This window comes from Rattus norvegicus, chromosome 7 (genome assembly GCF_036323735.1).
Source record: "Rattus norvegicus strain BN/NHsdMcwi chromosome 7, GRCr8, whole genome shotgun sequence".
NCBI classification, from domain to species: domain Eukaryota; kingdom Metazoa; phylum Chordata; class Mammalia; order Rodentia; family Muridae; genus Rattus; species Rattus norvegicus.
The window spans coordinates 11,261,730-11,286,186 of NC_086025.1; the positions used below are offsets into that span (position 1 = coordinate 11,261,730).

Here is a 24,457-nt window from a genome sequence, read left to right on the forward strand (position 1 = left end):
ACATGTGCCCCATACATATACAGCCACCAAACAAGATAAGATGGATGAATCAAAGAAGTGCAGGCCTACAGGAACCTGATGTAGATCTCTCCTGAGAGACCCAGACAGAATACACAAAATACATAGGCGAATGCCAGCATTAAACCACTGAAGTGAGAATGGGACCCCCATTGAAGGAATTAGAGAAAGGACAGAAAGAGCTTGAAGGGACTTGAGACCTCATATGAACAACAATGCCAACCTACCAGAGTTTCCAGGGACTAAGCCACTACCCAAAAACTATACATGGACTGATCCTGGGCTCCAACCTCATAGGTAGCAATGAATAGCCTAGTAAGAGCACCAGTGAAAGGGAAAGCCCTTGGTCTTGCCAAGACTGAAACCCCAGTGAACATGATTGTTGGGGGGAGGGCGGTAATGGAGGAAGGATGGGGAGAGGAACACCCATATAGAAGGGAGGGGGAGGGGCTAGGGTGATGCTGGCCTGAAAACCAGGAAAGGGAATAACATTTGAAATGTAAATAAGAAATGTCCCAGTTAATATAGATGAAAAAAGAATATGTAATTATAATATCTGAACATAAAATATTAAGTATCTTGTTTAGTAAAATGAAAAGTAATTTTTAGAAAAAAGGGAAAAAAAAGAAAGAAATTGATGCCCATAAATATACAAGAAACCTACAGTACACCAAAGAGATTGAACCAGAAAAGAAATTCCTCCTGTCACATCAGACTCAAAACATGAAATACAAAAAAACAAAGAAAGAATATTAAAAGCAGTAAGGAAAAAAGTCACATAACATATAAAGGCAGACCTATTAGAATTACACCAGAATTTTCAGAGAGACTATGAAAGCCAGAAGATCCTGGGCAGATGTCATACAGACTCTATAAGAACACAAATGCCAGCCTAGGGTATTATATCCAGCAAAGCTCTCAATTAACCTAAATAGAGAAACCAAGATATTCCATGACAAAACAAAATTGACACAGCTTCTGTCTACAAATCCAGCACTACAAAGGGTTATAGATGGAAACTCCACCACAAGGAGGGAAAGTATACCCTAGCAGAAGCAAGAAAGTAATATTCTTTCAACAAACCCAAAAGAAGAGAAACACAAACATAATTCCACCTCTAATAAAAAATAACAGGAAACAACAATCACTATTACTTAATATCACCTAATATCCATTAACTCACTTTCCCAATTAAAAGACATAGACTAACAGACTGGATATTCCAAGAGGACCAAACATTTTGCTGCATAGAGGATACACATCTCCGTGACAAAGACAGGTACTACCTGAGAGTCAAAGGCTGGAAAACTATTTTCCAAACAATTGGTCCCAGGAAACAAGTTGGAGAAGCCATACTAATATTAAAAAAATAGACTTTCAACAAAAAGTTATCAAAAAACATGAGGAAGGACACTTCATATTAATCAAGGAAAAATCCACCAAGATGAATTCTCTATCCTAAATGTCTATGCTCCAAATGCAAGGGCACCTACATTCATACAAGAAACTACACTAAAGCTCAAAACACACATTGAACCTCACACAATAATAGTGGGAGATTTCAACACATCACTCTCAGGCATCATGGGAACAGAAACTAAACACAGACATACAGAAGCTAACCAAAGTTGTGAACCAAATGGATTTAACAGATATTTATAGAACAGTTCCTCCTAAAACAGAGGAATATACCTTTTCTTAGCTCCTCCTGGTATCTACTCCAAAATTGGCCATATGATCTGTCACAAAACAAGTCTTAACACATACAAGTAGATTGAAAAAAATCCTATGCATCCTATAAGAACACCATGAACTAAGGCTTGTCTTCAATTAAAAAAAAAAAGAAAGCCCACATACACAAGGACACCAAACAATGCTTGACTCAATGATATCTCAGTCAAGGATGATATAAAGAAAGGAATTGAAGACTTTTTAGAATTTAATGAAAATGAAGGCACAGCATACCCAAAATTATGGGGCACAATGAAAGCATCGTGAAAAACTCATAGCTCTCAGTGCCTCCAAAAAGAAATTGGAGAGAGGATATAGTATAACCTTGACAGCACACATAGGAGCTGTAGAACAAAAAGAAGCAAGTACACCAAAGCGGGGTAGAAGGCAGGAAATATTCAAAAGCAGGGCATATATCAACCAAGTAGAAACAAAAAGGACTATACAAAGAATCAAAACTACTAGAAGCTGGTTCTCTGAGAAAATCAACAAGGTGGATAAACCTTTAACCAGACTATCTAGAGGGCACAGAGAGTATCCAAATTAACAAAAGCAGAAATGAAAAGGGGGGACAAGACCCGCGGATCCCGGCCCGCAGCAGCTCTCTGCTCCCAAACCCCGTGGGAGAGAGACCTCACCGCCTGATCAGGTGGGCACTCCTGAGGCTGCAGAGCGGAGGAGACCACCAACACTGCCCACCCCTGCCCACATCCCTGGCCCAAGAGGCAACTGTATAAGGCCTCTGGGTTCCCGTAGGGGAGGGCCCAGGAGCGGCAGGATCCCTGCGCCTGAGACACCGCCGGAACCTGAAGGAAACAGACCGGATAAACAGTTCTCTGCACCCAAATCCCGTGGGAGGGAGAGCTAAAGCTTCAGAGAGGCAGACAAGCCTGGGAAACCAGAAGAGACTGCACTCTGCGCACATCCAGATGCCAGAGGAAAACACCAAACGTCATCTGGAACCCTGGTGCACGGAGGCTCCCGGAAAGAGCGGCGCAGAACTTCCCGGGTGCTGCCGCCACGGAGAGGACTTAGGCAGTACCCCACGAGCAAACTTGAGCCTTGGAACCACAGGTAGGACCAACTTTTCCCCTGCAAGAAACCTGCCTGGTGAACTCAAGACACAGGCCCACAGGAACAGCTGAAGACCTGTAGAGAGGAAAAACTACACCCCTGAAAGTAGAACACTCTGTCCCCATAACTGGCTGAAAGAAAACAGGAAAACAGGTCTACAGCACTCCTGACACACAGGCTTATAGGACAGTCTAGCCACGGTCAGAAATAGCAGAACAAAGTAACACTAGAGATAATCTGAAGGCGAGAGGCAAGCGCAGGAACCCAAGCAACAGAAACCAAGACTACATGGCATCATCGGAGCCCAATTCTCCCACCAAAGCAAACACGGAATATCCAAACACACCAGAAAAGCAAGATCTAGTTTCAAAATCATATTTGATCATGATGCTGGAGGACTTCAAGAAAGACATAAAGAACTCCCTTAGAGAACAAGTAGAAGCCTACAGAGAAGAATCGCAAAAATGCCTGAAAGAATTCCAGGAAAACACAATCAAACAGTTGAAGGAATTAAAAATGGAAATAGAAGCAATCAAGAAAGAACACATGGAAACAACCCTGGACATAGAAAATCAAAAGAACAGACAAGGAGCTGTAGATACAAGCTTCACCAACAGAATACAAGAGATGGAAGAGAGAATCTCAGGAGCAGAAGATTCCATAGAAATCATTGACTCAACTGTCAAAGATAATGTAAAGCGGAAAAAGCTACTGGTCCAAAACATACAGGAAATCCAGGACTCAATGAGAAGATCAAACCTAAGGATAATAGGTATAGAAGAGAGTGAAGACTCCCAGCTCAAAGGACCAGTAAATATCTTCAACAAAATCATAGAAGAAAACTTCCCTAACCTAAAAAAAGAAATACCCATAGACATACAAGAAGCCTACAGAACTCCAAATAGATTGGACCAGAAAAGAAACACCTCCCGTCACATAATTGTCAAAACACCAAACGCACAAAATAAAGAAAGAATATTAAAAGCAGTAAGGGAAAAAGGTCAAGTAACATATAAAGGCAGACCTATCAGAATCACACCAGACTTTTCGCCAGAAACTATGAAGGCCAGAAGATCCTGGACAGATGTCATACAGACCCTAAGAGAACACAAATGCCAGCCCAGGTTACTGTATCCTGCAAAACTCTCAATTAACATAGATGGAGAAACCAAGATATTCCATGACAAAACCAAATTTACACAATATCTTTCTACAAATCCAGCACTACAAAGGATAATAAAGGGTAAAGCCCAACATAAGGAGGCAAGCTGTACCCTAGAAGAAGCAAGAAACTAATCGTCTTGGCAACAAAACAAAGAGAATGAAAGCACACAAACATAACCTCACATCCAAATATGAATATAACAGGAAGCAATAATCACTATTCCTTAATATCTCTCAACATCAATGGACTCAACTCCCCAATAAAAAGACATAGATTAACAAACTGGATACGCAACGAGGACCCTGCATTCTGCTGCCTACAGGAAACACACCTCAGAGACAAAGACAGACACTACCTCAGAGTGAAAGGCTGGAAAACAACTTTCCAAGCAAATTGTCAGAAGAAGAAAGCTGGAGTAGCCATTCTAATATCAAATAAAATCAATTTCCAACTAAAAGTCATCAAAAAAGATAAGGAAGGACACTTCATGTTCATCAAAGGAAAAATCCACCAAGATGAACTCTCAATCCTAAATATCTATGCCCCAAATACAAGGGCACCTACATACGTAAAAGAAACCTTACTAAAGCTCAAAACACACATTGCACCTCACACAATAATAGTGGGAGATTTCAACACACCACTCTCATCAATGGACAGATCATGGAAACAGAAATTAAACAGTAATGTCGACAGACTAAGAGAAGTCATGAGCCAAATGGACATAACGGATATTTATAGAACATTCTATCCTAAAACAAAAGGATATACCTTCTTCTCAGCTCCTCATGGTACTTTCTCCAAAATTGACCATATAATTGGTCAAAAAACGGGCCTCAACAGGTACAGAAAGATAGAAATAATCCCATGCGTGCTATCGGACCACCACGGCCTAAAACTGGCTTCAATAACAATAAGGGAAGAATGCCCACATATACGTGGAAATTGAACAATGCTCTACTCAATGATAACCTGGTCAAGGAAGAAATAAAGAAAGAAATTAAAAACTTTTTAGAATTTAATGAAAATGAAGATACAACATACACAAACTTATGGGACACAATGAAAGCTGTGCTAAGAGGAAAACTCATAGCGCTGAGTGCCTGCAGAAAGGAACAGGAAAGAGCATATGTCAGCAGCTTGACAGCACACCTAAAAGCTCTAGAACAAAAAGAAGCAAATACACCCAGGAGGAGTAGAAGGCAGGAAATAATCAAACTCAGAGCTGAAATCAACCAAGTAGAAACAAAAAGGACCATAGAAAGAATCAACAGAACCAAAAGTTGGTTCTTTGAGAAAATCAACAAGATAGATATTCCCTTAGCCAGACTAACGAGAGGACACAGAGAGTGCGTCCAAATTAACAAAATCAGAAATGAAAAGGGAGACATAACTACAGATTCAGAGGAAATTCAAAAAACCATCAGATCTTACTATAAAAACCTATATTCAACAAAATTTGAAAATCTTCAGGAAATGGACAATTTCCTAGACAGACACCAGGTATTGAAGTTAAATCAGGAACAGATAAACCAGTTAAACAACCCCATAACTCCTAAGGAAATAGAAGCAGTCATTAAAGGTCTCCCAACCAAAAAGAGCCCAGGTCCAGACGGGTTTAGTGCAGAATTCTATCAAACCTTCATAGAAGACCTCATACCAATATTATCCAAACTATTCCACAAAATTGAAACAGATGGAGCACTACCGAATTCCTTCTACGAAGCCACAATTACTCTTATACCTAAACCACACAAAGACACAGCAAAGAAAGAGAACGTCAGACCAATTTCCCTTATGAATATCGACGCAAAAATACTCAATAAAATTCTGGCAAACCGAATTCAAGAGCACATCAAAACAATCATCCACCATGATCAAGTAGGCTTCATCCCAGGCATGCAGGGATGGTTTAATATACGGAAAACCAACAACGTGATCCATTATATAAACAAACTGAAAGAACAAAACCACATGATCATTTCATTAGATGCTGAGAAAGCATTTGACAAAATTCAACACCCCTTCATGATAAAAGTCCTGGAAAGAATAGGAATTCAAGGCCCATACCTAAACATAGTAAAAGCCATATACAGCAAACCAGTTGCTAACATTAAACTAAATGGAGAGAAACTTGAAGCAATCCCACTAAAATCAGGGACTAAACAAGGCTGCCCACTCTCTCCCTACTTACTCAATATAGTTCTTGAAGTTCTAGCCAGAGCAATCAGACAACAAAAGGAGATCAAGGGGATACAGATCGGAAAAGAAGAGGTCAAAATATCACTGTTTGCAGATGACATGATAGTATATTTAAGTGATCCCAAAAGTTCCACCAGAGAACTACTAAAGCTGATAAACAACTTCAGCAAAGTGGCTGGGTATAAAATTAACTCAAATAAATCAGTTGCCTTCCTCTATACAAAAGAGAAACAAGCCGAGAAAGAAATTAGGGAAACGACACCCTTCATAATAGACCCAAATAATATAAAGTACCTCAGTGTGACTTTAACCAAGCAAGTAAAAGATCTGTACAATAAGAACTTCAAGACACTGAGGAAAGAAATTGAAGAAGTCCTCAGAAGATGGAAAGATCTCCCATGCTCATGGATTGGCAGGATTAATATAGTAAAAATGGCCATTTTACCAAAAGCAATCTACAGATTCAATGCAATCCCCATCAAAATACCAATCCAATACTTCAAAGAGTTAGACAGAACAATTTGCAAATTCATCTCGAATAACAAAAAACCCAGGATAGCTAAAGCTATCCTCAACAATAAAAGGACTTCAGGGGGAATCACTATCCCTGAACTCAAGCAGTATTACAGAGCAATAGTGATAAAAACTGCATGGTATTGGTACAGAGACAGACAGATAGACCAATGGAATAGAATTGAAGACCCAGAAATGAACCCACACACCTATGATCACTTGATTTTTGACAAAGGAGCCAAAACCATCCAATGAAAAAAAGATAGCATTTTCAGGAAATGGTGCTGGTTCAACTGGAGGGCAACATGTAGAAGAATGCAGATCAATCCATGCTTATCACCCTGTACAAAGCTTAAGTCCAAGTGGATCAAGGACCTCCACATCAAACCAGACACACTCAAACTAATAGAAGAAAAACTAGGGAAGCATCTGGAACACATGGGCACTGGAAAAAATTTCCTGAACAAAACACCAATGGCTTATGCTCTAAGATCAAGAATCGACAAATGGGATCTCATAAAACTGCAAAGCTTCTGTAAGGCAAAGGACACTGTGGTTAGGACAAAACGGCAACCAACAGATTGGGAAAAGATCTTTACCAATCCTACAACAGATAGAGGCCTTATATCCAAAATATACAAAGAACTCAAGAAGTTAGACCGCAGGGAAACAAATAACCCTATTAAAAAATGGGGTTCAGAGCTAAACAAAGAATTCACAGCTGAGGAATGCCGAATGGCTGAGAAACACCTAAAGAAATGTTCAACATCTTTAGTCATAAGGGAAATGCAAATCAAAACAACCCTGAGATTTCACCTCACACCAGTGAGAATGGCTAAGATCAAAAACTCAGGTGACAGCAGATGCTGGCGAGGATGTGGAGAAAGAGGAACACTCCTCCATTGTTGGTGGGATTGCAGACTGGTAAAACCATTCTGGAAATCAGTCTGGATGTTCCTCAGAAAATTGGACATTGAACTGTCTGAGGATCCAGCTATACCTCTCTTGGGCATATACCCAAAAGATGCCTCAACATATAAAAGAGACACGTGCTCCACTATGTTCATCGCAGCCTTATTTATAATAGCCAGAAGCTGGAAAGAACCCAGATGCCCTTCAACAGAGGAATGGATACAGAAAATGTGGTACATCTACACAATGGAATATTACTCAGCTATCAAAAACAACGAGTTTATGAAATTCGTAGGCAAATGGTTGGAACTGGAAAATATCATCCTGAGTGAGCTAACCCAATCACAGAAAGACATACATGGTATGCACTCAGTGATAAGTGGCTATTAGCCCAAATGCTTGAATTACCCTAGATCCCTAGAACAAAGGAAACTCAAGACGGATGATCAAAATGTGAATGCTTCACTCCTTCTTTAAATGAGGAAAAAGAATACCCTTGGCAGGGAAGGGAGAGGCAAAGATTAAAACAGAGACTGAAGGAACACCCATTCAGAGCCTGCCCCACCTGTGGCCCATACATATACAGCCACCCAATTAGACAAGATGGATGAAGCAAAGAAGTGCAGACCGACAGGAGCCGGATGTAGATCGCTCCTGAGAGACACAGCCAGAATACAGCAAATACAGAGGCGAATGCCAGCAGCAAACCACTGAACTGAGAATAGGTCCCCTGTTGAAGGAATCAGAGAAAGAACTGGAAGAGCTTGAAGGGGCTCGAGACCCCAAAAGTACAACAATGCCAAGCAACCAGAGCTTCCAGGGACTAAGCCACTACCTAAAGACTATACATAGACTGACCCTGGACTCTGACCCCATAGGTAGCAATGAATATCCTAGTAAGAGCACCAGTGGAAGGGGAAGCCCTGGGTCCTGCTAAGACTGAACCCCCAGTGAACTAGTCTATGGGGGGAGGGCGGCAATGGGGGGAGGGTTGAGAGGGGAACACCCATAAGGAAGGGGAGGGTGGAGGGGGATGTTTGCCCGGAAACCGGGAAAGGGAATAACACTCGAAATGTATATAAGAAATACTCAAGTTAATAAAAAAAAATAATAAAAAAAGTAAGTAAATAAATAAATCTTTTAAAAAAATAAAAAAATAATATAGTAATATAATTTATGTAAAAATGTTGCTCAATCAGGTTAATCCTTATAATTAATCTCTGTGTTGGTTCCTGCTGTTGCCCGATTTACACGGAATGAAGCTGGGACACACAGGAATGAGATTTACCCATTTTAAAGGCAGCCGTAGAAGCAATGGTAAATCAAATCCCAGTGAAGCTATGTTCAATGAAGTTTGATGAGTGACTGTGCACCCATGCTGGTCAACCACAGAAATATTTTTAAATTGAATTTGTTTTGTTCTATTGTTCTGGATTTATTTTGTGGAATTGATTCCAATGATCACTTCTTTTTAAGTTTGACTTAAATTGGTTAACACATTTTGTTTCCTATTGGGAAGAGTCAATGCAGTGTTTCCTGTATCACATAATTGCATGATTATATGATTCAAGGACAGGCCTATAATTGTGGAGTCTGTACTTGGCTGTCTATGATGATATACAAGTAAAGAGCACTTCTTGGGTGTTTCTTTGTTAAAAAAAAAAAGAAATACTCAAGTTAATAAAAAATAAAAAAAATAAAAAAAAATAAATAAAATAAAAAAAAAGAAAATACAAATTAAAAAAACAAACAAAAAAAACAAACAAACAAACAAACTGGATACGCAATGAGGACCCTGCATTCTGTTGCCTACAGGAAACACACCTCAGAGACAAAGACAGACACTACCTCAGAGTGAAAGGCTGGAAAACAACTTTCCAAGCAAATGGTCAGAAGAAGCAAGCTGGAGTAGCCATTCTAATATCAAATAAAATCAATTTTCAATTAAAAGTCATCAAAAAAGATAAGGAAGGACACTTCATATTCATCAAAGGAAAAATCCACCAAGATGAACTCTCAATTCTCATCTTCGATTGGTTTATAAGTGTGCAATTTCTAGGCTTGAAAGTAAAATGATGCTATCTGGTGCTGGATAGAGGAGCCTTATTTTTTATTATGGCAGCTTGCTATTTTTGTAACATGGTGATTTGGTTGAACACAATAAAGTACAGTAGTAACTGATCTCCCCCTCTTCCTGGATGAGTGAGGAGATGATTAAATGTTGATGTCAGCATCCATGAGCATATTCAGATGACCTTCTGCTTCTGTTGAAAAGGATGCTGTGTTTGATTGTGGTCCGAAGCTTTGAAGCACTACTTGGCATCTCCTTCCTTGGAGGTCTCACTGTTTAAACATAACAGATTTGATAGCTTGTTGGTAAGGTGAGGTCCAGCTTGTCTCCACTAGGTCATCTTCATGTGAATCCGGTGGTTATACGGTTTTGTTCTAGGGATATTTCATTTTTTTAATAACGGTTTTAGCTGACATTCATGGAGAGAATGAATCCTTAGAACTGTGCCACTATGAAAGGAAATCCTGTCTAGAGTATGTTTCTTTACAAAGCTGTGTCACACCATCCTTTGGGCCCTCTGCTGGAAAAGTAGAATCAAGTCTCAAATAATGCCTTTTAAATTGTATCCTCTAGTATTATAGATGTAGGACAGTACTGTATCATACCTCTGTGGATGTAAAATAGCTTGTACCTGCTTTATGATACGTAGTAGTGACCGTGTTTTATCAGAGCTGTTTTTAATGATGTTGCTCAGAATGTTTTCTTCCAGATGATGATTGAGAAGCTAATTTAAAAAAAAATGGTGCCAGGTACCACAAGAGTAACAGAACTGTGCTGTTTTCTCGGGTTTTGTTTTTTTACTTTTTTTTTTTTAATGGAGTGTGCTGGATGTCTCTACAGTTTTGTTCAGATGACTGCAGAACCTGGAAAAGCTGTTGCTGCTGTTGATGCATAACACACTGCTATTATTGGTCTTTTTATATAAATATAAATATATATACAGATATATAATTTGAATTTTTTGAAACTTTACCTGTGCTGTCAACTTTCGAAAGAAGTATCCCCATTTACTGTGTTGAGTTGGCACTGTACAGAAATTAACAGCCATATTGGTCTAGAAATGTTGAACTTAAGTTTTTTCCATTTGTACAGGGGTAACACACTGTATTAAATATGTAAGGTCTTATATACGTGGGTTTGATTACAAAAACTAATAAAGTATTCTCTAAATTGAAAAAAAAGAAAAGAAAAGGGGGGACAAAATAACAGAATCTGAGAAAATTTAGAAAATCATTAGATCCTACTACAAAAGTCTATATTCAAAAACACCTGGAAAATCTAGATGAAATGGGTAATACCAGGTAATAAAGTTAAAGCAGGATCAAATAAACCATATAAACAGAGCCATAACTCCTAAAGAATTAGCAGCAGTTATGAAAGTCTCCCAACCAGAAAAAGCATAGAACCAGATGTGTTTAGTGCAGAATTCTATCAGACCTTCTTAGAAGACCTCATACCAATACTGTCCAAACTATTCCACAAAATAGAAACAGAGGGAGGACTACCAAATTCCTTCTATGATGCCACAATTATGGGTATACCTACACCACAAGAAGACCCAACAAAGAAAGACAAATTCAGACCAATTTCCCTTATGAATATCAAGGCAAAAATATTCAATAAAATTCTTGTAAACTGAATCCAAGAACCCAACAAAACGATCATCCATCATGATCACCTAGGCTTCAACCCAGGAATACAGGGATGGTTCAATATATGGAAAACCATCAACGTAATCCACTATGTAAACAAACTCAAAGAAAAAAAACCACATGATTATCTCATTAGATTCCAAGAAAGCATTTGAAAAATTCAACACCCCTTCCCATTAAAAGACTTGGAATGATCAGAAATCCAAAGTAAATACCTAAACATAGTAAAAAGGAATATACAGTAAACCAGTAGCCAATATTTAACTAAATGGAGAGAATTTTGAAGCAATATGCTAAAATCAGGGTCTAGACAGGGCTGGCCCCCTCTCTCCCTACTTATTCAATATATTACAGAAAGTCCTAGCCAGAGCAATCAGACAACAAAATGAGGGCAAAAGAACACTAACTGAAAAGGAAGAAGGCAAAATATCACTATTTGCAGATGATATGATAGTATACCTAAGTGACCCCAAAAGTTCCATTAGAGAACTACTAAGCCTGGTTAAAAAACTTCAGCAAAGTGGCCTGGTATAAAATTAACTCAAACAAATCATTAGCCTTCCTCAATTCAAAGGATAAACAGGCAGAGAAAGAAATTAGGGAAACGATACCCTTCACAATAGTCCCAAATAACATAAAACACCTTGGTGTGACTCTAACCAAGCCAGTGAAAGCTCTGTATGACAAGATCTTCAAGTCTATGAAAAAATAAATTGAAGAAGGTCTCAGCAGATGTAAAGACCTTCCATACTCATGGAGTCATAGGAGTAATAGTGAAAATGGCCATTTTGCCAAAAGCAATATATAGATTCAATGAAATCCCCATCAAATCAATTCTTCATAGAGTTAGAAAGAGAAATTTGCAAATTCATTTGGAATAACAATAAATCCAGGATAGGAAAAACTATCACCAACAATAAAAGAACTTCTGGGGGAAACATGTCACTGACCTCAAGCTTTATTACAGAAAAATAATGATAAAAATTGCATGGTATTAGTACAGCGACAGGCAGGTAGATCAGTGGAATAGAATTGAAGACCCCTAAATGAAGCCACACACCTATGTTCACTTGATCTGTGACAAAGGCTAAACCCTTTTAGTGGAATAAAGACAGCATTTTCAATAAATTGTGCTGGTTCAACTGGCACTCACAATGTAGAGGAATCAAAATCAATCCATACTTATTGTCTTGTACAAAGCTCAAACCCAAGTGGACCAAGGACCTCCACATAAAACCAGATACAATGAAACTGATAAAAAGTGGAGAAGTATCACAAACACATAGGCACTGGGTAAAATTTCCTGAATAGGGCAGCAATGGTTTATGCTCTAAGATCAAGAATCGACAAATGGGACCTCATAAAACTACAAAGCTTTTGAAAGGCAAAGGATGCTGTCATTAGGATAAAATGGCAAACAACAAATTGGGAAAAGATCTTTACCAATCCTACATCTGATTGAGGGCTACTATCCAATGTTTACAAAGACCTCAGGAAGTTAGACTCCACAGAATCAAATAACCCTAATAAAAATGGGGTACAGAGCTAATCAAAAAATTCTCGGGGCTGGAGAGATGGCTCAGTGGTTAAGAGCACTGACTGCTCTTCCAGTGGTCCTGAGTTCAAATCCCAGCAACCACATGGTGGCTCACAACCATCTGTAATGAGATCTAATGCCCTCTTCTGGTGTGTCTGAAGACAGCTACAGTGTACTTGTATATAATAAATAAATAAATAAATAAATAAATAAATAAATAAACCTTTTAAAAAAATTCTCGACTGAGAAATGGGGAATGGCCATGAAGCACCTGAAAAATGTTGAACACCCTTATTTATCAGGGAAATGCAAATCAGGTCAACCCTGAGATCCCATCTCACATCAGTCAGAATGGTTTAGATCAGAAACTCTGGTGACAGCAGATGCTAGCTAGGATGTGGAGAAAGGTGAGCACTCCTCCATTGTTGGCAGGATTTCAGGAAGGTATAACCACTTTCAAAATCAGTCTGGAGGTTCCTCAGAAAATGGGATATAGTACTACCTGAGGACCCAGGTATACCACTCATGGGCATATACCCAAAAGATGGTTGATAATATAACAAGGACACATGCTCCACTATGTTCGTCGCAGCCTTATTTATAATAGTCAGAAGGTGGAAAGAAGACAGATGCCCTTCAACAGAGGAATGGATACAGAAAATGTGGTACATCTACACAATGGAATATTACTCAGCTATTAAAAACAATGACTTCATAAAATTCTTGGCAAATGGTTGGAACTAGAAAATATCATCCTTAGTGAGGCAACCCAAGCACAAAGGAATTAACATATGTACTCACTGGTAAGTTGATATTTGTGATGATGGCCATAATGATAAGCAGGTTCCCAAGCACTGTTACCAGGTACATGGACAGGAATAGTGCAAAAATGAGGAAGTGAAGTTGTGGGTTTTCTGTAAATCCAAGAAGAAAAAAACTTGAAAATCTTCTTGTGCTGTTCCCTGATTCCATCAGTCACATGTGTCTAAAGGAAAGGTAACAAGGCTCTTCTTCTCACATTCCTGATATATGTGATATGTTACATCTTATGTTTCCAACAAATTAACTTCTGAATTGGTTTCATGGAATTATTCAACTTAAGGAGTCCCTCCTGGTAATTGTGATAGACAGACATTCTTTCACTCTCTGAACCATTCCATTAAAAGGTTCCAAAGAATTCTACAATTTGAAGATTATTATGAAAAAATATTGTGAGGGATTAATATAGTTCAGGCTATGTTTAGAGATTTATAGAAGTTGGTAACAACAAAAAGTATTTCACGTCTATGGCTCAATGAATAGAATGTAGGCAAACAAAAAATACAATCTTCTCTCTTTGGGGTGATTGCATGCATATTGACCATGTATAGATTCAGCAGATTTCACCCTTTTAATAATGTGAACACAGACACACAGACACACAGACACATAGACACACAGACACACACACACACACACAAACACTCCCTCTCAAAGACAAGAGACAGAGAGAGCACAGAGAGAGGGGTGAGAAGAAGGGATGGAGAGAGGGAGGGAGGGAGAGAGAAGACAGAGAGAGAGAGAGAGAGAGAGAGAGAGAGAGAGAAACAACTAAAGATTTAAAAGCAATTATCTTTTAACAGGACAAGGAGTGATAACACAGCGAAGAATATTAAAGCATATATAATTGAAAAGGAAGATAGAAGCTGTCTTTATTTGTCTGTAATGTGCCTGCATATATCTGTGATTTATGTATTTTTGGGGATTCACACCCAGGACTTTCTGCATAGGAGCCAGATAACATTCTGACCAGATCAACCGGTGTAGTGGGATGTTCTGTGCCTCATTAGATGCTTAGAAACATCCCAGCCTCTAATGAAGCTTCCATGTATGACAGATGATAGTTCTAGACACTGAAGAGTGAAATTGCTTCACACCAAGAATTACAATTTGACCTAAAAGTAAAATTGTTATATCAGTATGGATATAATTATAAATCTATGAAAAAGAACACAAAATATCATCCCAGTGGATCCACAGGCTCAAGTATACAGTAGTCTACAAGGTGTCAAACAGCTAATCTGTAGTATGAACATTCATTTGCAGATGTCCCTGGCTCTTACTTATTGGGAAGATAGGGAGAGAAAAGCAATTGGAGGAGATATATAAGGCATAATGACAGGCCTAGAATGCTGCTGGAGCATTTCATACACATGTTTGAGCAAGGAGCACACATACTATGTAGAAAGACAGTTTAAGATATAATAAGAACCCCTGAGACAGAAAAGGGCAGCATCACCTAATCTTTATTCCTTGGTACCTTGAGATTATGGAGATTTTTTTTCATTTTATTTAGTATCATCACTACTTTTATTTATTCAAAGTGCTGTGGCTCATTGTGACATATCTGCACTTTTATAGAGAGGATCTCAATCACATTTCCCTACTCTACTACAATTTCTATGTGTCCTCTCTCTCACTCTTTCTTATTACCATGTCCACATTCATACAATGTTTTAGTATGACATGATTTCTTTAGTGTGGCTAAAGGTAGGGAAGCACAAAGGAGTGAAAGGAAGGGTAATCATGATACCGTGCAGTGTTACTATTATGTTGTCATTGATTGTGGCTTTTAATTTATCCCCAGTAACTTCTAATATGCATAGGATTCAGAGGGATAACTCCACACAAGTACACAGCATGCAATGGTCACATCAAGGGATTTAGTGCTGCTCTTTCCTTCAACATTTATTACTTACGTATGTTATAAGGATTTACATTCCTCTGTTCTAAATTTGTTTAAAAAGCATGTAATAAATGACGTGTACATTTTTAAAGTAACTTTTTAATTATTTTTAATTATTCTATTCCCTTTGAGTAGGGAAGTTACCAGGCGCCTGCGTATTGCCCTTTTTACTAGGTGCGTTCTGCCGGATGCCGGTGCCATCTTGTAATGGAGTATGTGAGGACAGCTCCTCACATATGTGAGGACAGCTCCTCACATCTCCCCCTTTTCTGTTTTTTTAAGCAAACAGGACACCCAGATATAGGAGGGCGAAGACAGAGGTCATATCCTCGTACGAAGTTGGCGAACCTGTACAAGAGAGATACCCTTAGGCTGTTGTTGGGACCCAGGGCACTCCCGACCCATCGCACTGACATTTTTCGAGGGAGGGAAAACTGGGGCAGAAACCCTCATGTAATATGACATGTCTTCCAGGGAGCGTATTTGGTAGAACTTCCCTGTGCGATGCTAAGCTCGTCACCCCTCATGGGCTGCTCAAGCCGGACACTCTAATCCTGTGCAATGAACCGAGGTTGTAGGAGTGCAAGAGCTGTCCAGCCGGCAACCTGTTGCTTGAGCATGGTCAACCAGATATCGGCTGACGCTCCTTATTCAAGGGCTACACGCGCCTGGGCCATCACTACTTTGTCCTTTCTTGTTTGAGATCTCAATTTGCAAAGCAACCAGAGGAGTAACACTAATCCACAGCAGAGGATCACTCCAAAAAGTCCCACTCCCACCCATTCCTTGAAATAAGAGACTGCTGAGGTGATTCAGGACGACAATCCCTCTGTCAAAGACAGGTCCAGTAGGGTAGAATTTACTTGAATGATGGTCGCTCTCAGCTCTCGAAGTGTCTGTTCAACCTCCGAGGTCCAATTCTGTAACAGATGCTGTGAAAGACTCTTAGACAGATTAGCAGCTCGGGTAAATTTGTCATATTATATGGAGGTGACACAAAGGCCTGGGAGTTTTTGCTCACAGCCAAGCTGGGCCAGTTGCCATACAATGTCTAATTGCTCTCGGACCAGATCTATACGTTGGTTGACAAGCATAAGGCCTCCCTATATCTGAGTATTGGCCGAGGCCTGTCTGTCCCGAGCCACAGAGATGGTGGCCGATAAATCATTGATAGTTTGGGTTGTCTGTACTGAATTTGACAAGGCCAGTGCCGAGGCAGTAACCGAGGCAGTGACTGCTGTCGTAGCAATAATGCCAGCAATAATTGCAGAAGTACCAAAATCTCTTTTTCCTCTAAATAAGGTCATGGTCCCCGGGGTATCAACAGGGATCGGGATAAAGCGAGGCATGCAGGTAACTACTGCGGTATTTTATATGAGTAGCTGTCCAGACAGAGGCAGCAGGTTTGATGTTCCCCATCCAGGAAAATGACAACCGTCCCTTTTCGCCCTTTCCTCCAAGTAGCATCGCCATGGGCGTAAGAACAGTGCAGCTACCATTAACGCAATGTAAGGCCACCACCATAGAGAACTGTGGTGTTAGCCACAATGTCCTCCTCACCAGTTCCCCATGTAGCCTCCCTTAACCAAGCAGAAGATTGATTACATAACATAATGCAAGGGAGATCAAAAGATGTTTTGTTGAATATGCAAAAACAAAGGTTGCCCTTAAGGGGAATAGTCCTATTTTCTTTTAGTCGTTCAACCTGTGAATCCTCAGGTAAATTCAACCTGTGGATCCTCAGGTAAATAGGCCAACCCTAAATCCCTGTTAGTGGTACATCACCGGCATCGGGAGTGGAAAGGTTGACATTATTCCCCAGCGTAACTTGCCCTGCACCGTTGCTGGCATCCATGGAAGAAGAGTGAGGAGGTGCAGGAGTCCCAGTCCCTTCTTGATCACTTGCTGTGATACTCTGAGTAAGTCGTCCTGGGATCCATATGGGATTTTCATGGTCCTGTGGAAAAACACAGACAGCTCCCCTGGATCTTATTAAAACAGGATCCTGGCCTTTCCATTCATTTGTCAATACATCCTTCCATTTGACTAATTCTTTTGGCCTCTTGGGCTCTGAGCAATGTCACTCAGCCGCTGTTTGTCCAGCTTCATCAAGATTTAAAAAATTTAAGGTAAAAAGGGCCAGAGAGGTGGCCACTTGGGGTGTTGGGAGGAGTTCTATCATAATTCCCACTCTTCGTTTTATTAAATATGATTTGAGCATCCGATGAGCACACTCTATGATTCCCTGTCCTTGAGGGTTGTAGGGCAGGCCCGTCAGGTGGGTAACCTGCATCTGAGCACAAAACTGACAGAATTTTTGAGATGCGTAGGTGGGGCCATTGTCAGTTTTTACACATTTTGGCTTTCCCCAAGCAGACCATGCTTCAAGGCAGTGCTGAATGACATGTGTTGTTTTTTCTCCTGTAAGTGGGGTGGCATGTAGAATGCCAGAACATGTGTCTATAGATACATGCACATACTGTAATTTTCCAAAAGTAGAATTATGAGTAACATCCATTTGCCAGATTTGCAATGGCTGTATTCCTCTCGGGTTGACCCCGATGTGAGGAACTGGGAGGAACTGGCAGCACTGTTGGCATTCGGTGACTATATCACGTGCCTCTTTTCTAGTTATAGAGAAGCGGCTGCGTAAAGTTTCTGCGGTGACATGGAAATTGCCATGAAAGGCTTTAGCGGCCTCTAAAGGAGAGGCCAGGGCCACAGCTATCATTTTTGTGGCTTTGTCAGCCAAATCATTCTCTGAACTCATTGGGCCAGGGAGTCCAGAATGGGCCCGTATATGAGTAATGTATACAGGGAATCTTCTATTTAATAGGACAATTTGGATTTTTCAGAAAATATCTGCCACCTTACTAGTGGTTTTAATTATACCAGCGGTTTCAAGAATACTAACAGCATTAACCACATAGGAGGAATCTGAAACAATATTTAGAGGAACCTGGAATTTTTCAATGACTTCCATGACCAATAGGCATTCTACCACTTGGGGTGAGGTTTCAAAATATTGTCGTGAGAATACTTGGGAGTTTACCACATATGCTCCCACCCCTGTTTTTGACCCATCCGTATACTCTGTTATCCCCTCCTTTAATGGTCTGTGGGATGTGACTCGAGGGAAAACAACAGGTTGTAATCTTGCAAAACACAATAGGGGGTGTTTAGGATATGATTATCTATCTTCCCTGCAAAGGATGTGAGCAGCACTGCCCAATCATCAGAGGTACCGGCTAGAGTTTGGACCTGGTAGGGTGTATATGGGATAATCAAAGATTGGGGTGGAGTCCCAAAATGACAGATGGCAGCTTTTAGGCCCTTCATAGCCCGATGTGCTACTGCGGCTGGATACCAATCAATAATCTTCACAGGGAAAGCATGTGGATGGATCCATAACAGTGGACCTTGTTGCCATAAAACTGCAGTGGGTAAATCCTTGGTATCTAGTACACAGAGTGAAAAAGGTAGAGACCAATCAATGCGTTGCAATTGGGCCTGTTTTATGGCATCTTCTACTTTTAGTAAGGCCTTGGTTGCAGCGGGAGTTAGCACACGAGGGGAGGTGATGTGGCCATCCCCTTCCAATATTTCGAGGAAAGGTTTTAATTCCGTGGAAGGGATTTTCAAAAATGGTCTCAACCAGTTGATATCTCCCAAGAGCTTCTGAAAGTCATTAAGAGTATGGAGGTGGTCTCTACGGATTTCCAGTTTCTGGGGTATAATCTTATCAGGGAAAATAATGGATCCTAGAAAATGACCTGTGTGCAATTTGGACCTTTTCTGTAGCAATATGTAAGTCCCATTGTTTAAGGGTTTTTTGTAATAAGGAATAGGCTTGTTTGAGTAATTCTAAGTCTTTATGACACATCAATATATCATCCATGTAATGGATTAACAGTAAATTTGGATAGGTCTCCCTGACTGGTTTGAGGGCTTCCTGAACATATAACTGACACATCGTAGGGCTGTTGGCCATGCCCTGAGGTAGGACCTTCCACTGGTATCTTTTATCAGGTTCAGTATGATTAATTGATGGGACAGTAAAAGCAAACCTGGGCCTATCAGGGGGGTAAAGCAGAATAGAGAAAAAACAATCCTTGATATCTATTATTACCAAATTCCAATATTTTTGTAGGGCCGAGAGTATAGGAAGGCCCCACTGAATGGGTCCGAGGGATTCCATCTGATCGTTAATGGCCCTCAAGTCATGGAGTAGTCGCCATTTTCCTGATTTTTTCCTTATTACAAAAATTGGGGTGTTCCAAGGAGAGGTGGAGGGCTCCAAATGTCCCAATCTTAATTGTTCATCCACCAGTCCTGTAGCTGCCTGTAATTTCTCAGAGGTTAATGGCCATTGGGGAACCCACACCGTGTCCTCCATCCTCCATGGTATGGGTCGTGCTGCCCCAATGGCGCCTAGGAAAAACCCAGGCCTTGTTTATGGGGGTTGACGATCGTTTCAGTGGGCGTGAGACGACCCTGTTCTAATCGCCCTAGGCCTTTCCCTTCCTTATAGCCCATTCTTGACGTCATGTGGGCCACTTGTGGGGGGTATTCATTAGATAAGGTCAGTCCCATGGTCTACATAAAATCCTTCCCCCAAAGATTAACAGGCAGGGGAAGTACATAAGGAATAAATTGTCCCTGTCAGCCATCGGCAGTTGTCCAAGTTAGAGTGGCAGAGCTGATCATAGGGCATGACTGGTAGCCTAATCCTTGTATCGAGTGAGAAGATTTTGTGGTAGGCCATGATTGAGGCCACCATTTTAAGGAAATTATACTTTTATCAGCCCCAGTATCCAGTATGCCTTCGAATTTCTTTCCATTAATTTCTAAGCTCAATTTTGGGCTGTTGTTAAGGTGAACCACCAAATATGCTGAATCATGACCAGTGGACCCCATGGGTCCCTTGGTATCCTGTATCGTGGCCTGGGAGCACGGAAGGAGTAATAACTGTGCTATTCTATCTCCTTTACTTATGGAAAAACCCCATTGGGACTTGAACAAAGAGTCTGAACATCACGAGAGCGCTGAGCTTCAACAAGGCCTGGATGGACTATCAGTCCTTGTACGGCAAGAGATCCTCTAACAAGGACAAGGCCTATGGTTCCTGGGAGTAGAGGCCCCACAGTCTGAGCAGGAATTGGCTGAATGCCCATCTGGGGCATTAGAAAGAAGTCTGAGGTGGCACGCAGGTCCAATTTTGTGTCGCCTATTGGGGGACCTCCTCTGCCGGGGTCATGGCCCTGTGAAAGCGGTTCCCATATCTTTGAGGGCCCTGGGACCGGGGGCCCACCAGCCCATTTTTTGACATCTCATTAGGCCGAGTCTCCAAAGGAGGGAGTAGTTTGCCTTTAATGTCTCTCACTGATCGGCACTGGTCAGCCCTATGGTAGCCATTGCCACATCGGACACAGAGGGTTGCAGACCCCCTGTCTCCTTTTGTCATCCTGCAGTCTCTTTTTAGATGGCCTGTTTTCCCACATTGAAAGCATGATCTTTTATCCGTCCCTTTAACGGGGCGTCGCTGGGACTGGAGAATGGCGGCCGCCAGGCCTGAGTTAGTAAGGGGCCCTCCAAGTTCCCTGCAGACTCTAAGCCAATCCTGTAGCCCTTTATTTCTTTGGGGGGCTATGGCTGCTCGGCACTCCTGGGTGGCTTGCTCAAAAACGGGCTGTTCTATAAGCGGTGCTGCTTGTTCAGGATCGCCAAAGATTCGTCCTGCAGCCTCTGTCATTCTAGCTACAAAATCTGAGAAATTTTCCTGGGGTCCCTGAATGATTTTTGTAAGTTGATTATCGATCCCTCCTCTCCTGGACAGTGCCTTCCAGGCTCTAATAGCCGTGCTGGAGACCTAAGCATAGGCGCCCCAGTGGTAAGCAGACTGATCAGCTGCAAAGTGGCCCTGTCCTGTTAAGAGTTCGAAAGTCCATTCCCGTTGCTCAGGTATTAAGGCCGTAGCATTCACTCTGGCCTGTGTTTGGGCTGCCTCATACCAGAGCACTTTCCATTCCATGTATTGGCCCATGCTGGTAAGGGCTGCCTTAGCAATTATCTGCCAATCAGCTGGTGTCAATGCCGTCATGGCCAACCTGTAGAGTTGTGTTAGAGTCAAGTTGGCCGTGACTCCATACTTTCTAACTGATTCCGCTAATTCCTTAATCTGATTATATTCAACAGGGGCATGGACCCGTCCTCCCTCCAGAGTCTCAAAGACAGGAAATGTCATACTCAGCTTTCTTCTCACCCTCTCAGGGACTGGTGAGAAGGCACGTGAGCGTGTCTCATATGGAGGGGGCGCCGTTTGTGGCGGCCGCGCTAGAACCCTTCTATTGCTTCCCCTACATTCATCGGGGTAATATCTTTCCTCCTCATATTTAGCTGCTTCCTCATCTAGCTCAGCCTCCTCCTCTGAGTCTAAGGTTTTATTTTCAGAGCTTTCAGAACTGTCGAGATTCAGCGCTTCCTGCTCTTTCACAGGATATAGGCTGGCTCCCCCTCCTGGTTTGTGTGTAGAGGAGGAAGTGCTGGAATCTGAAAATTTCAACGCTCCCTTGTCTGTGGACTTACCGGGAGGGCCTTTTTTCTTTCTTAGGACGTCCTTTTTCTTGCGTGCGCCCAACCTTTCACTACGTTCGGTTTCTGACATACTGTCCTGGACTACCTCGAGAGTGGCCTGTCCTTCTACTACTGCTGCCTTACACGTTTCATCCTTTAAACAATTCTTACCAGCTTCCATATAGCTTTCGTCCCTAGGCGCAGATCCTCTTCCGCCAATTTTCTGTCAAGGTCCTTTCCAAGTTTGTTCCATGAGGCAATTGTAAACGAGCCTGAACAGGCAAACCAAGGAGCCACCCTCTCCACATCCTTCACAAAGTTTTTAAGTGTTCTTCCTCCAATTTTGATGTCCCTCTGCTTTAACACCGTTTCCAAGGCCCTGACCACAGACTGTGAGGATCCCATGATGGGCCAGGAACGCCAGCGGCTTATCTACGTCCGTCTGACAAGGCGTGAGGTGAAAGGATAGAGACGGACACGCTGCTCTCTTATGTACGGGAGTCTTACATGCGCCTCCACGGACGGTGCCATTTATCTACGTCGACCTTATCGCGTCCTTATTCCTCAACAGTCAAAATCGAAGGTAAAAGGGAGCTGCGCGAAGCTCACTTATATACGAGAGACTGAGATGCGCCTTCAGCTCCTGTGATCGTCCTTTTAACAGTGAAAACAGTGAAAACAGAACATAATAATAAGAAAGAGTAGGGTGGCTCCCAGGACAAATACTATAGCCTCAACAAATCCTTCCCAAGGCGGTGACAACCCCAGACCAAAGTCCAAGAGAGGCCTGCCTCTCCAAACGTACCTACCTGAAGATCTGAATCCTCCTTGTCGCCAAGGGATCTCCAAAGGTGCTGACGATGGTGAGGTCTTTCCCGGGTTTTCCGCACCAGATGTCCCACGCTACGTCTCGCCAGCAGGAACGACGCGGCACACACAGGATCCTACTGCAGAAAAGCTTTAATGCGTCTTGAGAGGGAGAGCATAAGCTTTCAATGCGGAGACGCCGAGTGAGGAATAACCGGCTCTTATATAGGAAACTATCCTCGCCTAGGATGTGTCACTCCCTGACTGGTCACTGCCAATTATGCCAGATGACATACCAAAGCGTACGTGTCCCTTTGAGTAGGGAAGTTACCAGGCGCCTGTGTATTGCCCTTTTTACTAGGTGCGTTCTGCCGGATGCCGGTGCCATCTTGTAATGGAGTATGTGAGGACAGCTCCTCACATATGTGAGGACAGCTCCTCACATCCGCTCCACTCTTTCCCCCTTTATTTCCTTTAGAGAGGAGCAATTCTGGATTAAAATATTGGGAAGGGTGGGAGACTTTATTAACCTCTGTTCTCTACAGGTTCTCCCTCCCCTTTATTGGGCATTTCAGCTAATCTCATCCATCTTGGGTCTTGGGCGCCGCTTGCTTTCCTGACACATGGGACTTGCTGGTGGCTAACCCAGGTTACCCATCCACAGTTGCTACACACCTATGTTCACATTACTGGCACTGTGTATATTATCCCTGTCTCCTCTCACACCTGATTGTGTCATCTTTTCCACTTCCACTGATCTATTCATCCCATGTTCATCCCACATTCTACCTCATATATTTTGTGCCCCCTTAAAGAAGGACAGAAGCACACATAATGTGATTGTTCTTCTTAAGCTTCATGTGGTCTGTCAATTGTATCTTGAGTATTACCAGTTGGGGCTAATATCTACTTATATTGGATACCATGTGTGTTCTTTTGTGATTGCATTATCTCACTCAGGATGATATTTTGAAGTTAAATTAATTTGTCAAAGAATTTCATGATGTCACTGTTTTTATTAACTGAATAGTATACTCAGGTGGGGAAGGCTCTAAATGACCATTCCTTCAGTCTCTGTTCCAAAATTTGTCTTAATAACACCTCCTATGAATATTTTTGTTCCCCTTTTTAAGAAGGACTGAGGCATCCACATTTTAGTCATCCTTCTTCTTGAGCTTCATGTGGTCTGTGGATTTTATCTGTGGTAATTCAAGCTTTGGGGCTAATATTCACTTATCACTGAGTGCATACCATGTGTGTCTTTGTGATTGGGTTACATCATTCAGGATGATATTTTGTACTTCCATCCATTTGCCTATGAGTTTCATGAAGTCATTGTCTTTAATGGCTGAATAATACTGCATTGTGTAAATGGAGTAACACATCTTCTGTATCCATTCTCTGTTGAAGGAAATCTGGGTTCTTTACAGCTTCTGGCTATTAAATGAGGCTGCTATGAACATAGGGAGTATGCATC

General features: G+C 41.5%; 2 pseudogenes; both read right to left on the reverse strand.

The window, feature by feature from the left end:
• Positions 13,692 to 13,847, reverse strand: Olr1080-ps (olfactory receptor pseudogene 1080; annotated as a pseudogene).
• Positions 20,873 to 23,764, reverse strand: LOC134479621 (igE-binding protein-like; annotated as a pseudogene).
• Between the last annotated feature and the right edge of the window lie 693 nt (positions 23,765 to 24,457).